A 17,346-nucleotide genomic window follows, 5' to 3' on the forward strand; every position below is an offset into this window, starting at 1 on the left:
CCTCACACATGCACATAAACATATATACTACACACAAACTGATATGCAAATTATTTTGGCTACTGAATCATAATTTTATATGTTGACCATTTATTCAGACAATTTATTAAACTCTCAAATCATTTATTTATAGATTTACCTTCATATCCATGAAAATAATGTTTTGATGTTCTGATTACTGAATAGAATCCACCATAAAAATAAATTATGTCTTGTTGTAATTTTACTCATTGTCTATCTATATATTCTATCAGTTATTGAAAGTAATAAAACACAACTTTAACTGGACACCTATCCATTCTTCTCTTATTTTTTCTTTTTATTTTTATTGAGTATCTTCTTCATTTACATTGCCAATGGTAAAACCTTTCCCAATTTTCCCCCTCCCAAAAGCCCCTCCTCCCACCCCCTGCCTCCAAGTATATGCCTCTCTGCCCAACACAGTCCCCCCCAACTCCTCCCCATCTGTTCCCCTTTGTTGTGGCCTCTATTGAGCCTTTACCTGACCAAAGACCACTCCTCCCACTGATGCCCAAAAAGGCATTCCTCTGCCACATTTTTGGCTGGAATCATGTATAGCCCTTGGTTGATGGTTCAGTTCCTGGGAGTCTTAGGGTGTCTGGGTGTCCGATGTCTTTGTTCTTCCCATGGGGCTATGTACCCCTTCAGCTCCTCTGGACCACACTCCAGATTCTCCATTGGGGACCCCAAGCTCAGTCCAATAGTTGGTTGCTAGTTTCTGATTCTGAATTTGTAAGACTCTGGAAGGGCCCCTCTGAAGACAGCTATGACATGTTTGTTTTGGTGTCGAGGTTTGCTGACTATTCATTCATAGGACAAATCCCCAGGTAGGGCACTCGCTAGGTGGCCTTTACTTCGGATTCTGCTCCACACATTGCCTCCCTTGTTGCTCCTGTGAGCATTTTGTTCCTTTTCTCAGAAGAACCATAGCACCATCACTTAAGTCCTCATTCTTTTTGAGATTCCTGTGCTGGGTGAATTGAACTAGCATCCTCTTATTAGTGACTGCATACCATGTGCGTTCTTTTGTGATTGGGTTACCTCACTCAGAATGACACTTTCTAGTTCCATCCATTTGCCTAAGAATTCATGTATTTTCGTGAATTTCATGTATTCATTGTTTTAATAGCTGAATAGTAGTCCATTGTGTATAAATGCCACAGTTTCTGTATCCATTCCTCTGCTGAGGGACATCTGGGTTCTTTCCAGCTTCTGGCTATTATAAATAAGGCAGCTATGAACATAGTGGCGCATGTGTCCTTATTACATGTAGGAGCACTTTCTGGGTATATGCCCAGGAGTGGTATAGCTGGGTCCACAGGTAGTACTATGCCTAATTTTCTGAGGAATCGCCAAACTGATTTCCAGAGTGGTTTTACCAGCTTGCAATCCCACCAACAATGAAGAAGTGTTCCTCTTTCCCCACCTCTTCTCAAGCATCTGCTGTCCCCTGACTTTGACTTTAACTTTAACCTCTCCATTCTTCTCTTATTTAATCAGCTTTTACTTCAGTTGTTATCATAATGGTATTACATGCATGAACATGTAGAAATTGTCTTGTTCTTTTGATTAACTGGCTACTTCTTCATTATGAAAGAACTTATATGATTCCTGATTCTATCTTTCCTATTTTTCCAATTAAATATTAATTTTACATTCAGTTATACATACTTGTAAGCATCTGTGTATATCTGGGGTTACAGGTGGTTATGAGCTGCCTGATGCAGGTGTCAGGACCTGAATTAAGGTCCTTTACAAGAAGAGTATACTCTCATAACTTTTGTTCAATTTCTCCTGACACCTTGACAGTATCATCTGCTTGGAAACCCACTTAGTCTGAAATTAATATAGCCATCCCAAATTCCATTTTTCAATATGACCGAAGTATAACTTTTCAATCATACTTTCAGCCTCCTATCTACTTATACTGTAAAGTGGAGTTCTTATAAGCAGTTTAAGTACAGACCACTAAAATTCCAACCTAATCATCTTTGCTATATTTAAACCTCTTTTATTGAGTGTTTTAATACCATAGTTTTGTTTTCTGCTACATTTATTTTCTCATATATTTTTCTTTTTATTTATTATCTTTATTAGTCTTTTTATTACTTCATTTGTCATCATGAATTTTGTTTATTAATTCAAAATATTGGTTTTTATGAGAAAGGTATATAATTCTCTCTCTCTCTCTCTCTCTCTATATATATATATATATATATATATATATTTAAAATAAAGTCTATATTTGAGTAGAATATCATGAATAGTGTCAGGGGTGGGCTCCCTCTCATGGCATGTGTCTCATGTTGGGCAAGTCATTGTTTAGACATTCCCTCAATTTCTGGCCCCTCTTTATCCCTGCACATATTATGTGTAGGCAGGACAAATTGTGGGTTGAAGGTATTGTGGATGGCTTGGTGTCTTCATTCCTCCCAACCATTTATTTCTATCAAAGGAAACGTTACTTTAATCTGTGAGGAGCTTCCAGGCAACATGAATACAATGTTGAACAAAGCAGAGCAATGATGATACTAGAATAAGAACACAGTTATTATGGTTAATCTGCTGACTTCATTGGACCCAAGTGTCTAGGAGATCTAACTTCTGTAGCTATGCTGTGGGAGTGGTTTCAGATGATTAATGAGTCAGGGGTGTGTCCTGAATGTGGATGTATAGTGGCATGGTTTAGGGAACCAGGTGGCATAAAAGGTAGAAAGGGAAAAAGGGGGTCAGTTAAGGTGTTCTCCTGGCCCCATGGCTTCCAGCCCACAAACCACACTGCTTTGCTATGCCCTCCCTCCAAGATGGACCCAAATCTACAGTGCTGAAAAAGAAAAAAAAATCCTTTTTTCCTTAACTTGGCTATATCAGGTATTCTGTCACAGGAAAAAGCTAATTAGCACAGTATTAAATTATTTTCCCTTTGACTTTTGTCTCTCTTTCACAAGAGTTTTCAGAACTTACCTTTCCTTTCCTCGGTGCATTTGGTAGATGACTGGGTAAGATGGTTCACTGGCCAGAAGCACCATCTGCTGAGCATACCTACAAATAACCCTGGATACAATGACAATTTATATGAAAGCTGTAAAAAAAAAAAGGCCAGATATTTAGAGATAGTAGCTGTTTTAAAGGGGTACCTGGTGGACCAGTGCTTGAGAAATCATGCCATGAGACACACCTGGTAAAAGGTTGGGGGGGGGGGGGAGAGGAGCAAAGACCTGGAGAAGGGGTAGAGCCAGAAAAACAGAGCAATAAGGGCTGAGAAAGGACAGAAGGGCAGGAAGAGAGACCTGCAGGAAGGATCACACACACACACACACACACACACACACACACACACACACACACACACACAGAGAGAGAGACAGAGACAGAGACAGAGACAGGCAGACAGAGACAGACAGACAGACATACAGACTCTGGTGGCTAGCTGTCCTCTTACATGCTGCCTGAATACTTGGTTTGCATCTGGCAAGCAATGGCAGCAGGTGATGACCAAGCTGTTGCTAGATCCTGGGAGAAGCCCAGAGAAATCCCTCATAACCCAACAGTAAGCGTCAGAACATACACGCCCAGAAAAGTTACCTTAATAAAGCAGAATCAAATTAAAACAAAGGCTTGTTACCAGAGTAAAAGGCTGAGCACATTGGCCAAATGGATGCCACACTTTCATGTACCACTCCTAGAGTATTTCTTTAACTTATGCTTATAAGGAGAGTGCAGACTTTCAGGGATCAGATGAGCTGAGTCCTAAAGAATGACACTTCATTCTATTACTATTAGACAACTTACAATTGCACTAAAACCAGCAGTTGCTAACTTCTGTTTTACAACATGATACAGTTCTTTAGTGCTGTAGCTAGGGAGGTTGTTTCTGTTGTTTTGCTTCCCCCCCAATCCCACGTATATGCCTAAATAACTTTCTGAATCTCTCCCAAATCAAGCTGTGATCACCATTTTATTACCATGAACTGTCAAGAATCCTTTATGATTGACCCAAAGATATTTTTAATTAAATTATCATCTGAACAGTCCCCTTGGCTCTCAGATTGCCTGTATTATGAAGATCAAGCTTATGAAATATATTGAGATAATTCATACAAGTGTCTATTATTTGATTTATACAAACTAGATCTTTTCATAATTTGATTACCTTCAAACTAGATGCTCAATTTTCTACATAATACTCAACACTGACAGAAAAACCGAGCTCTATTTTACATTGTTATTTTTCTAATACTGTGCCCAGTGGGGCACATATAGTTGCTGCTGAAATTGGGCTATCATAACCAAGACTTAATAAGTACAACAATGCCTTATCAACCTTAAGCATGTATATATAATAATGTTGTCAGGATTGCTCCTAAGCTGTATTTATGACATTTTAAGTTGATTCATAATTTCAGAAAGCTATTTTGTTATGACCATGCCCTACATAAATGTTTAGATGCTAAAACTCCTATAATATGTGCACATATAGGGTTGACATCTTTGCATGCAGACATGCCAGTTCATTTTGATACACCGCTCTGTATGCTATGGAAAGACTGCCAGTCTCTTGAGTTCATATCTACATTTGCACAGTTTATATCACAAATATAATACAGATGTTATCACCTTCATTGGTAATATTCAATTATTTCTTTTCAAACAATTCTTTTCTTATGTAGGTTGGAAAATATTTTAACAAAACAGCAAATGCTACTTTGAGTTTACTTTTGTACTTAAAACTTCAAGCAGTTATCCATTCTGAGATTCTAGGATAAAAACTAATATTGTGTAGTAATTTTGTACTGTATTTCAGATTGAAACCAATGTCTAAGTAATTTCTTGAGAATTTTTTCTAAGTATGTGATAATTTTTCTCTTTTTTTATTTCTTTAAGCAAAAGTAAAATCTCTTTATTACTTCCATTGCTTGGGTATTTCCATGAATACTCATCCACTTAGTAATATATATATATATATATATATATATATATATATACTGCTTTTTCTTTGGACTACAACTCCCAGCTCTTGTGTAAGCAATAAAGGCAAGATAAGATTTTATTTATCAAAGGATTTCTAAGGTAGAAAGGCCACATATTGAAGAGATTTTCAGCCACTGTGATCAGGAAAGAATTGGACATGGGCTGTTACAAACCCTTCTTTTTATGAAACATTTCCTCTGAAATTTTCAAAGAAATTATTTTATAGAATTGGAATAAAATGATAGTTCACTTGCTGAACAGATTCTCTAACTCTCTTGAAAATTGCCATCCAGAAATTTTATGTAATGTTTTGCTGTTTATTCAATGAAGACATTATTTTATTTTAATTTTGGACTGTCATGTGAATGGTGTACAGTCAAAGCTAAGCACTTATACTTTATAATTCTCAATATGTTGATAATTTTACTAATTAGCAACTCACAGTGAGCAGGTGTCATTCACATTATAGAGTCTCATGGCTGCCACATTTTAAGATCAAGAGTAAAATTTCAAGGTAACTTTTTTGATTTTGGAAATTATGTTTGTAGACAAAACAAAAAACAATAAAAACCTCCCCTGAATGCAATCAAGTGTCTAAGGAAGCCCAGAGCTTCTTTAAGGAATGTGAGCTGCTCTCTGACGCTTATCCTTAATTTTGTGTCCAATAAGTTTGAGCTCTTGTGTTCAGCTTTAATTCATTCAACAATCTATATAGTGGGGAAAAAACTATTTGAAAACTTAAATGGCATGTTCCACTTTGGAGACAATTCCTATATGGCTGGAAATACTAAACAGTCAATGTAATCAGCCTTTGTCATTAGTGGCTGATATATTTAATTGCCAAAATCAATATTACTTGTACATCTGTCTAAAGCCCTGTTGATCTGAGAGAATCTTGCATTTCTTCAGTACAGAAAATTGCTTCTCATCATACACTTAACTCACTCCCCTGCCTGCTTTCCTTAACTTCTAACTCACATAGTTAGGATGATGTCTTCTAGGCTCTCAACTCTGTATGTGTAAATCTTTGCCTTTTCTTCTTTTTTGAAGATAGAGGTCTTTGAGACCTGTCTATGTATATTCAGAATGCACAGCTCTTGATATGTGGTAAGCACTTGATGCTATTTTTAATTAATCAAATGGATACACTTATTTGTAGGCTGTAGAGCTACAGAAACAGCCATACTACTTTTTATGCTATATAACTCATTATCATCCATTGTGTACCAGGAAAATAGTGTTGTACAGTGAGAAGATGATAAATGCAAGTTTTCACTAAATGAAGTGATATATCAATTTAGTATAAGCAAATATTCACACTTTTTGGTTTTCCACGTAAGTTTAACACCAATTACCACCTCCAGCATAAACGTTTTGAATGTTTTAAATGGGAGGATGTCACTAACTACATCTTATTCATTTAAGCATCTTCAGGATTGATTAAAAGTAACACTGTAGCACTGTTCCTCTTCCTTCATATGAGCAGCTCTTGACAGCTGTCTTCATGGACTAGTCAATCTACCTAAGTCCTGCATCTCCATGGATTAATCAGCCTTCAGATTGATTTTGTTAGAATCTGTTTTGAATAAGACTTACAGTGTTTAGTGCTAGAGAAAGAATAATAAACAGGCAAATATTATCATTGGTCACCTGGTGGAAGAGAGAGTGTTTTACAATCATTTAATCACTATTGTGAGTAATATAACAAAGATCGCCATAAAACCGTAAAGCCCAAAGACTGGGTGTGGTCTCAGAGAGACAGTTATAGAGCACCTGGGCAATTCTCACCATCACTGAGAGAGCTTCATCTTCAGACTTTCAGATTTCAATACAACTTCTGCTTTTCTGACACACTCTTTAAGCTCTTCACTGACCCTGCCCAAAGCTCATGTAAATTAGAGACTTTGTTTTAACTCATGGAATTCTGTCACCTGTCAGTGATCGCTACTAATGTAATTATATATAGTTTCTATGTGTCATGGAATTTTTAAGTTTCATGAGAACAAAAGGAACCTTTGTTCACATAGTCAAAGCTGAACACACTATGGAATCTTACAAATAAATACAACTTCAATGAGTATGTGACTAAGTGCATATATGACTGAATGAACTGACCTAGCAAACTGACTTGTTAGTGCAAAGGTAAAGAATGCGCATTTATTTTAAAATAGTAAATAAATGTATAAGTGACATATCAATGTGATGAAAATTCCTAACAAAATAAATAACTAAGCATATTTATTTTGCAATAGGGCTTTAATACATAAAAGAACATAGCTTCATGGGGAATCCATGTACTTAACATTTTCCAAGGCCCTTTGATTCTGAGAGGCTGGTATGTTTGTATCTCTAACTAATGAGCAATTTGTGTAGCTAAAACTTTGCATGTATATATGCTTATATACATTCATACATTCACACCAAGATCATAAATCAGCTTTGTAGACAAAGAGCTTTATATTTTGCATACCCTTCATATTTTTTGTACACTGAATAGTAATGGTATATACTTCTTAACTATGGTACTTTAACTAGTGAAATAGTGCTTTGCAAGTATATTGCTACTGGAAATTATGTAACAGGCAAATTGACTTAATAAAGATGATAACCTGGCACACAGCACATTCATAGTGATTAAGTTCTTTTGTGTTTGAAAGCCTGCAGGAAGTAGCTCTGTAATATGAGGCTGGCTGCTTTAACCCTTCATCAAGTTTGCTTAAGTACTATGGCTTAGTGTGTTCTTTTTATGTATATACTTTCTCTACAAGAATCCAAATTTCAGAATGTGGTTCACAAATAATAATGGCATGCTGGGGACAGGATTCCCACCTAAGACTTCAAATATTAAGCTGGCCCTTTTTCAGAAAGGTACACATGCATGTGGTCATGTTCACAGTGAACACTTCGAAGACAAATCAGAGTTTGAGAGTACCTAGCATTGTGTCTGGACCCTGACAGTCAAACTTAAGAGAATTGTACTTTAGAGTCCTAAAGACCCAGTGAGTCAATGATGCTTAAAAACACCAGCTTACATGCAACTTGGCCTCAGACAGGACTGTGTTTACATTTCCTGCCTCTGTAGGTAGAGAAGTCAGCAGAGGAAGGTGCTATCATCGAAAGCATTGGCACTTCAGGGTCTTGGGAAGCCTGGTAAGGTAGTACATAAGTTCTCACTGTCCATATTGTGAAGCTAAAAACTCTTTACTGATTTTAGTAAGAAGACAATGATATTTCGTTTTGGTGACCTCTTATACAGTTCTAGATCTTTGAAACACCTCTTGTGTTATTTATTTACAGTCAGACAATGTTCATTTATGTTTGTTAGGTATTTCTAGAGTACTGCTGCTATGTATTCCTCTTTGGGTTGGAGTCTTTCAGACAAGAGACTCTTATTTATTCACTTTCCGTCCTAGTATCAGGCCCCCTCTCCACCCAGTTCCTCCTCATGCAGACAGTTTTCCATTCCTCAAAGGAGAAGGGGTAGACCCCCTCTAGGTATCACCCCTCCACTGTTCCCCTAACCCAAACTCCCACCCCCTTGGGCACATCAGGTCACTGCAGGACTAAGTGCATCCTCTCCCACTGAGACCAGACAAGGTGGTCCATTTAAGGGATTGGGTTTCACAGGCAGGCAGGCATGCAGGCAGTAGATTTACAGAGAGCCTCTTCTTCTAGTTGGGTGCCCCTCATGAAGACCAAGTTGCTCATCTGCCTCAGGATGCTTAGGTCCATATCATGCTTGCTCTTCAACTGATGATTCAGCCCTCAAGGGTTGAGTTTATTTCACTCTATTGGTCTTCCTGTGGAGTCCCTATCATTTTCCTGTCCCTTGATCCTTCCCCCAACTCTTATATAAGTCTCGTCAAGCTCCATCTATTGTTGTGGATCTTTGCATCTCTTTCTATTGGCTGCCTGGTGGAACCTTTCAGAGAAGAGTTATGGTAGGCTCCTGTCTGCATGCATAGTAGAGTATCACTAATAGTGTCAGAGATTGGTTCTTGCCCACGGTATGAGTCTCAATTTGGGGCACTATGGGTTGGCCATGGCTGTCTCTACTCTATCTGACAAGAGACTTTACTGTACTCATTCAGCATATGAACAAACTCAGTGGTCATAGCCACCACCTTCTCAGTAGTGACCAGACTGATTTCAATAGTCAAGCAAGGGTATTAGTAATTACCTTATACCAAAACTGACCTAATAAGAGTGGGACCCAACTGACATTTATAAAAGTGTATTTTTCCAAATATATTGTGTATACCAGATCATTTATTTCTCAGAAGAAGCCTAGAAGGTAAATATAGACAAAATGAAGTACAAAAATTTTATCTAAAGACATAGAACACACATTTGACTAGAAGCAGAATAATTCTAAGAAGCTTTCTCCTAAGGTGTCTGTCACAAGAAATTGTGTGGGCAGATCCCATGCCCAGGAATAATTAGTAACACAAAACATACAGACTTATTCTGTGTGACCTTTTTGTTTTGCTTTGCTTCAGTGTGTGTGTGTGTGTGTGTGTGTGTGTGTGTGTGTTATTGGGTTTTCATTTATTCATTTGTTTTATTTTATTTTTTCAATAAATAGAGAATATGAAATTGAGTGGTTAGGGTGGTGGGAAGGACTTAGGAGGAGGAGAGGGAACAGGATAAAGTATCACAATGTATTATATGAGAAACATTTTAAATAAAAATATACTGTGGAAAAATTAAGAACAGTAGGTGGGGCTTTATTTGATGAGCGTTGGATGATCTCACTTATTTTAACAGCTGTTGTTATTTTAATGATATCAGAATCATTATTTCACAACTATTTCTTTACCTAGAGATATGTTTTAAAAGTGATTTTGGCTGGCAATATATATCAGTCATATGCTATGCACTCAGGATGCACAAGTTTTTGTGTTTACTTCTCAGCCCCACATATAGAGCAGGTGATTTGATGTGAACGACTTCTGACAAAATAGTAAATAAATGTGTTACAAATGATACATAGGTATGACAAAATGTATGGGAAAGTAAATAAAAATTGTATAAGATGACGAATAAGTGCATAGTAAAGTGTATAGATACAAACAGAATCAATTGAATTTTGGGTAGTATCCACAACATGCAAAGGTCTATGTTTTTCTGTCATTAAGGGTTTGCTTATTTAATGTATAACCCTGCAATTGAGCTTCATGGTCTGCTATTCTAAAACATAATGGTAATTTTAAGGGCAGTCACATGATCCACTGAATGTCACATAATTAGAATACAATTTTTTTTAAGTTAGTAAATGTAATTTTCTAATTCTCCAGCAGTTAAATGTTCATCTTAGGATGTTTAACATTTCAAATGACTTACGGAAAAGTAAATTTTAGATTAAGATAATAGGATGCCTTTGGGGACAAAAACTGTGTAAATGTGTGTAAGTGTGCATGTCCATATGTGCACAGGATTGTTTTTACCTACATATCTTACAATACTTCATGTTCCATACCTAATACAGTGCTAGATAAGGTAGTTAGACATAAATGTTCCAATTGTTTTCTTTGCCTTAGTCAGGGTTTCTATTTTTGGACAAAACATCATGACCAAGGAAAAAGTTGGGGAGGAAAGGGTTTATTGAGCTTACACTTTCCACATTGCTGTTCATCACTAAAGGAAGTCAAGACTGAAACTCAAGCAGGTCAGGAAGCAGGAACTGATGCAGAGGCCATGGAGGGATGCTACTTACTGGCTTGCTTCCCCTGGCTTGCTCAGTTTGCTTTCTTATAGAACCCAAGACTACCAGCCCAGGGATGGCACAACACACAGTGAGCCCTGCCTCATTGACCACGAACAGAGAAAATGTCTTACAGATGGATCTGAGGCAGGCATATCCTCACCTGAAGCTCCTTTCTCTGTGATAACTACATCTTATGTCAAATTGACATAAAAGCTAGTACAATCTTGTACAGAGAGGACTCTCTTTTTCTAATGAACATTCCACATACCATTAAAGATACTAGGTGGACTTAAAAGTCCTGCCATGAGATATTTTTTTTCACCCAGGAAACAAGGTTTTTCAGGAGTTTTCTGCCATCATAGTAATAAAAAAAAAAATAGAAAAAAAAAAGCTACAAAAAAAATCTATACCTGGCTGGTAAGACATGGATGCTTGTATTGGCTAGTTAACATGTAAACATCATAAGTAAGCTGTATAATTGGTTTAAAAAGAATTTATCACATTTTTCCCCAGCAACTGTGCAGGCAGGTAGGGCCAATTGCACAGGGAACAAAGGAGTGGCAGAACAGCTGGGACAGGGTCCTTCCAAGCTCCACCTGCACCAATGAGCTGAGATGCTCTACAGTCTTCTGAGCACCTGTCCTGCCAGGGTGAACTGGTCTGCAGGGAGTGACTCCCAGGTTTGGTGGTGAGACTGCCATTTTCTCTCTGCTTACTGTGCAAGGCATTTACAGCCAGGAGCACAGAGAACATAGGAGGTGAGGAGAGAGCAGCTTAGACAGGGTCCTTCTGAGTGCCATTTGCACCCAAGAGCTAGGCTGAGCCACAGCCCTCTATGCCAGGGAAAAGTTGGACTCCCAGGGGTGCTGAGACAGGCTTGTAGGCCCATAGGCGGGACAAGCTACAGCCAGAGACAGCAGGACCAACTAACATGAGAAAACCAGGTGGCAAAAGGCAAATGTAAGAACGTTAACAGAAACCTAGGCAACATGGCACCATCTGAACCCAGTTCTTCCACAACAGCAAGTCTTGGATACCCCAACACACCAGAAAAGCAAGATTTGGATTTAAAAATCACAGATCATGATGCTGATAGAGGACTTCAAGGATATAAATAACCCCCTTAAAGAAATACAGGAGAACACAGGTAAACAGTTAGAAGCCCTTAAAGAATTACAGGAAAGCACAACCAAACAGGTGAAGGAATTAAACTAAACTATCCAAGGATCTAAAAATGGATGTAGAAACAATGAAGAAATCACAATGAGAAACAACTCTGGATATAGAAAACCTAGGAAAGAAGTCAGGAGTCATAGAGGCAAGCATCAACAACAGACTACAAGAGATAGAAGAGAGAATCTCAGGTGCAGTAGATACCATAGAAAACATTGACACAATAGTCAAAGAAAATGCAAAATTCAAAAAGCTCCAAAACATCCAGGAAATCCAGGGCAAAATGAGAAGACCAAACCTAATGAATATAAGTATAGATGAGAGTGAAGATTTCCAGGTTGAAGGGACAGTAAATGTCTTTAACAAAATTATAGAAGAGAACTTCCCTACCCCAATAAAAGAGATACCCATGAACATATAAGAAACCTACATAACTCCAAATAGATTAGACCAGAAAAACAATTACTCCTGTCACAAAATAATTAAACATCAAATGCACAAAACAAAGAAAGAATATTAAAAGCAGAAAGGGAAAATGATCAAGTAACATAGAAAGGCTGACTTATTAGAATTATACCAGACTTCTCACCTGAGATTATGAAAGAAGAAGATCCTGGTCATATGTCATGCAGACCCTAAAGGAACACAAATGCCAACCCAGGCTACTATACCCAGCAAAATTCTCAGTTACCATAGATGGAGAAACCAAGACAAAAACAAATTAAAAAAATATCTTGCCGCAAATCCAGCCCTTCATAAAGGATAATGAATGGAAAACACCAACAAAAAGAAGGAAACTACACACTAGAAAAAGCAAGAAAATAATCTTCTTTAATAAACCAAAAGGAAGAGAGCCACAAAAACATAACTCCACCTCTAATAACAAAAATAACAGGAAACAACAATCACTTCTTAATATCTCTTAATATCAATGGACTTAATTCTCCAATAAAAAGACATAGACTAACAGACAGGATACATAAATAGGACCCAACATTTTGCTGCATACAGGAAACTCACCTCGGGCACAAAAACAGACACTACCTCAGAGTAAAAGACTGGAAAACAATATTCCAAGCAAATGGACCCAAGAAACAAGCTGGTATTCAAATAGTGAATAAAATCAACTTTCAACCTAAAGTAATCAAAAAAGATAAGGAAGGACACTTCATTCTCATTAAAGGAAAAATCAATCTGTGATCCAGATTCAAGGGCACCAACATTCATAAAGGAAAATTTACTAAAACTCAAAGCACACATTGCACCTCACACAATAACAGTGGGTGATTTTAACATCCCACTCTCATCCATGAATAGATCAGGGAAACACAAACTCAACAGAGACACAATGAAACTAACAGAAGTGATGAACCAAATGGATTTAACATATATCTATAGAACATTTTATCCTAAAACAAAAGAATATACCTTCTTCTCAGCACCTCATGGTACCTTCTCCAAAACTGACCATATACTTGATCAAAAAACATACATCAACAAACATAAGAAGACTTAAATAATTCCATGTACCTTATAAGATCTATGGACTAAGGCTGGTCTTCAATAACAACAAAAGCAACAGAAAGCCCACATACATATGGAAACTGAACAACATTCTACTCAATGATAACTTGGTCAAGGAAGAAATAAAGACATAAATTAAAGACTTCTTAGAATTTAATGAAAATAAATGCACAATATTGTCCCTTCCCCCACAGCATTTAGCTGGACTTCTCAGCCCATCCTATTCAAGCTGTGACATTCCTGGTTGGCAGTGCCCACCCTTCCCCTGGTGTTATCTCAGGCCCTTGTTCTGTTGGGAACAATACAGCCGCTTTCACCTTAACAACCAAGGCTGCCTCAGGGCAGTCTCACCTGGAGACCAGCAGAAAACCAGCATGACTGGAAGCAGGCAACCCGCTGAGAAGATCCAAGGAATTCACAGCCATTTGGGGGGCAGGGTGGTTTTCTAAAGACTATATATATTGGCTAAATAATAGTAAAGTCAGTCTCTATCTGCAACTCTCTTCTTGACTCATTTCTCTTTCGTCCCCTTCCCGTTTATCCCCAGAATTCTCTTCCAGGTATCCAGTACACATGTGGCCGCGGGCGGCTACACAATATACCCAAACTTACAGGTACAGAGCAAACAAAAGGATTCTCAACTGAGGAATACTGAATGGCAGAGAAACTCCTAAAGCAATGTTCAGCATCCTTAATCATCAGGGAAATGTAAATCAAAACAAGCCTGAGATTCCACCTCACAGCAGTCAGAATGGATAAGATAAAAAACTCAGGGGACAGCAGATGCTGGAGAGGATGTGGAGAAAGAGGAACACTCCTCAATTGGTGGTGGGATTGCAAGCTGGTAAAACTACTCTGGAAATACATTTGGCAGTTCCAGGCATATATCCAGAAGATGCTCCAACGTGTAAGAAGTACATATGCTCCACTATGCTCACAGAAGCCTTATTTATAATAGCCAGAAGCTGAGAAGAGCCCAGATATCCCTCAACAGAGGAATGGATACAGAAAATGTACATTTACACAATGGAGTACTTTTCAGTTATTAAAACCAATGAATTCATGGAATTTTTAGGCAAATGGATGTAACTAGAAAATATGATCTTGAGTGAGGTAACTCCATCACAAAAGATCAAACATGGTATGTACTTGCTGATAAATGGATAATAGCTTCCAAGCTTAGAATACCCAAGATACATTTCCCTGACCACATGAAGCTCAAGAAGAAGGAATACCAAAGTGTGGATACTTTGATCCTTCTTGGAAGGTGGATCAAAATACCCATGGCTCACAGCCAAACAATAGACTGATCATAGGGTCCCCAATGGAACAGCTAGAGAAAGGACCCAAGCTGAGGAGGTTTTGCAGCCCCACGGGAGGAACAATAATACGTACCAACCTGTAACCCCAGAGCTCCCAGGGACTAAACCACAAACCAAAGAGTAGACATAGAGGAATCCACGGCTCCAGCTACAAGTATAGCAGAGTATGGCCATTTCAGACATCAATGAGAGGAGATGTCATTGGTCCTATGAAGAATCAAAGCCTCAATGTAGGGGAATGCCAGTTTAGAAAAGTTGGGGGTGGTTGGTAAGCAGGGGGAGGGGGTTTTCAGAGGGGTGACAAGGAATGGAGATACCATTTGAAATGTAGATAAAGCATATATCTAATAAAAAATAATTTATCTCTCTACCACACAAGATAATGTTGCAGGATATTTGACCACACTACAAACCCTGAGATTGTGTTGTTTACTGGAAAATCTTGTTTCTATTTGTGGTATGGATCAGCCTTATGTCAAACCTTTAACCCCCTGGCTGGAATGTAAACACACCCTTAGTATGTACCTTTGAATCCCAAACAATGACGGTAAGTTTAGTTTGTAGAAGGAATCATCCGTGTTTGAAAGCGATGTCTAATTATGGCAGAAAAAAACGATAAATCAAAGAAAGAATTGACAGAGTAGGATATGCTCAACTCTCAGGAGAACAGGGAGAAAGAGAAGTGACTTAAGGGAAAGAAATGCAAAGGGTAGTTTTACTGAGACAGTTGTTCAGGGGTAGGTTGGAGAGAGAGGAGGGAGGAGAGGGAGAGGGAAAAGGAGAGGGAGAGGGAGAGGGAGAGGGAGAGGGAGAGGGAGAGGGAGAGGTTAGATAGAGGTGAAAACAGAATGAACAAGAAATGAGGAGCCAGCCGTTTAGAACACATTGCCAGAGTTAGTATGAGGTCAATCAGAGAAATTCAGGAGACACCAAGAGAAGCCAGTTTGACTCAGTCAGCTTGGGGAAGACTTTGAGCCAGAACAGCTAAGTTTAAACAGACAGTCAGAGATGAGAAAGAACTAGGAGTTTATTCAGCAGCTTATTCTGAAGTCTCAGAGGCTGAAAGCATTCTAGACCTAGATAACATTGCACAGAGACTAGAACCTTCCACAGCTATACCTAGGTTAATATATGGACACAGTAAATTTCAAAGAAAAATACATCAGGTGAACCAAAGATTCTTTTACAAGATGACTTTACTGTAGATTATTTAGAAAATACAACTAAACAAAGAAGAAATGTATTTAAGGTCTACTTTTTGCACTCATTGTTGTATACTGGTCTGAACTCACTTGTACATATTTTCTTAATTAAATCAATTGATATGTGAATTGTGTCTTCGGTATTCCAAGCTTCTGGACTAATATCCACTTATCAGTGAGTGCATACCACGTGTATTCTTTTGTGATTTGGTTATATCACTCAGGATGATATGTCCCAGTTCCATCCATTTGTCTAAGAATTTTATGAAATTATTGTTTTTAATGGCTGAATAGTACTCCATTGTGTATATATACCACATATTCTGTATCCATTCCTCCATTGAGGGACATCTGGGTTCTTTCCAGCTTCTGGCTATTATAAATAGGGCTGCTATGAGCATAGTGGAGAATGTGTCCTTATTGCATGCCAGGGAATTCTCTGTGTACATGCCCAGGAGTGGTATAGCTGGGTCCTCAGGTAGTACTATGGAATGAAGAAGAACAAAGTGTGGATATTTGAGTCCTTTGTAGAAAGGGGAACAAAATACCCACAGAAGGAGATACAGAGACAAAGGGTGGAGCAGAGTCTGAGGGAAAGACCATCCAGAGATTACCCCACCCAGGGATCCATCCCATATAAAGTTACAAAACCCAGACACTATTATCGATGCCCACAAGTGCTTGCTAACTGGAGTTGGTATAGCTGTCACCAGGGAGGCTCTGCTAGTGCATGAGAAATACAGAGGGGAACACACTCAGCCAACCATTGAACTGAGCACAGGGTTCTCAATGAAAGAGCTAGAGAAAGGACCCAAGGAGCTGAAGGGATTTGCAGCGCCACAGGAGGAAGAATGATATGAGTCACGCAGTACTCCCAGAACTCTCAGAGACAAAACCATCAACCAAACAGTACACATGGAGTTACCCATGGTTCCAGACACATAGGCAGCAGAGGATAGCCTTGTTAGACGCCAAAGGGAGGAGAAGCTCTTAGTTCTGGAAGGGCTTGATGCTGTAGTATAGCGGATTACCAGAACAGGGAAGTGGGGGAGGATTGATGGAGGAAGAGGAGAGGGCTTATGGGATTTTCCGGGGAGAGGCAAACCAGGAAAGGGAACAACATTTGAAATGTAAATAAAGAATATAACTAATAAAAAATTAAATCAATTGATAATGTTCTTTGTCCCTGATTTTGTTTTTAAGACAGGGTTTTGTAGCTTGAAATTCATTAAGACACCTTAGTGATCTTCAAATTAGGAGTATTGAGTACTGAGATCCCAGATGTGGACCACCATGCTCTGTTTTCTTGTGTGTTTTCAGCGTCTTTCAGCAATGCTGTATATTATAATATCTATGTTTTAGTTTACAATTCTTATTTTCTGGGTGGACAGGATTGCATGTGGCTGTGTGTATAGTGTCAGAAGTT

This window comes from Apodemus sylvaticus, chromosome 4, assembly GCF_947179515.1.
Source record: "Apodemus sylvaticus chromosome 4, mApoSyl1.1, whole genome shotgun sequence".
In the NCBI taxonomy this organism is placed as follows: Eukaryota; Metazoa; Chordata; class Mammalia; order Rodentia; family Muridae; genus Apodemus; species Apodemus sylvaticus.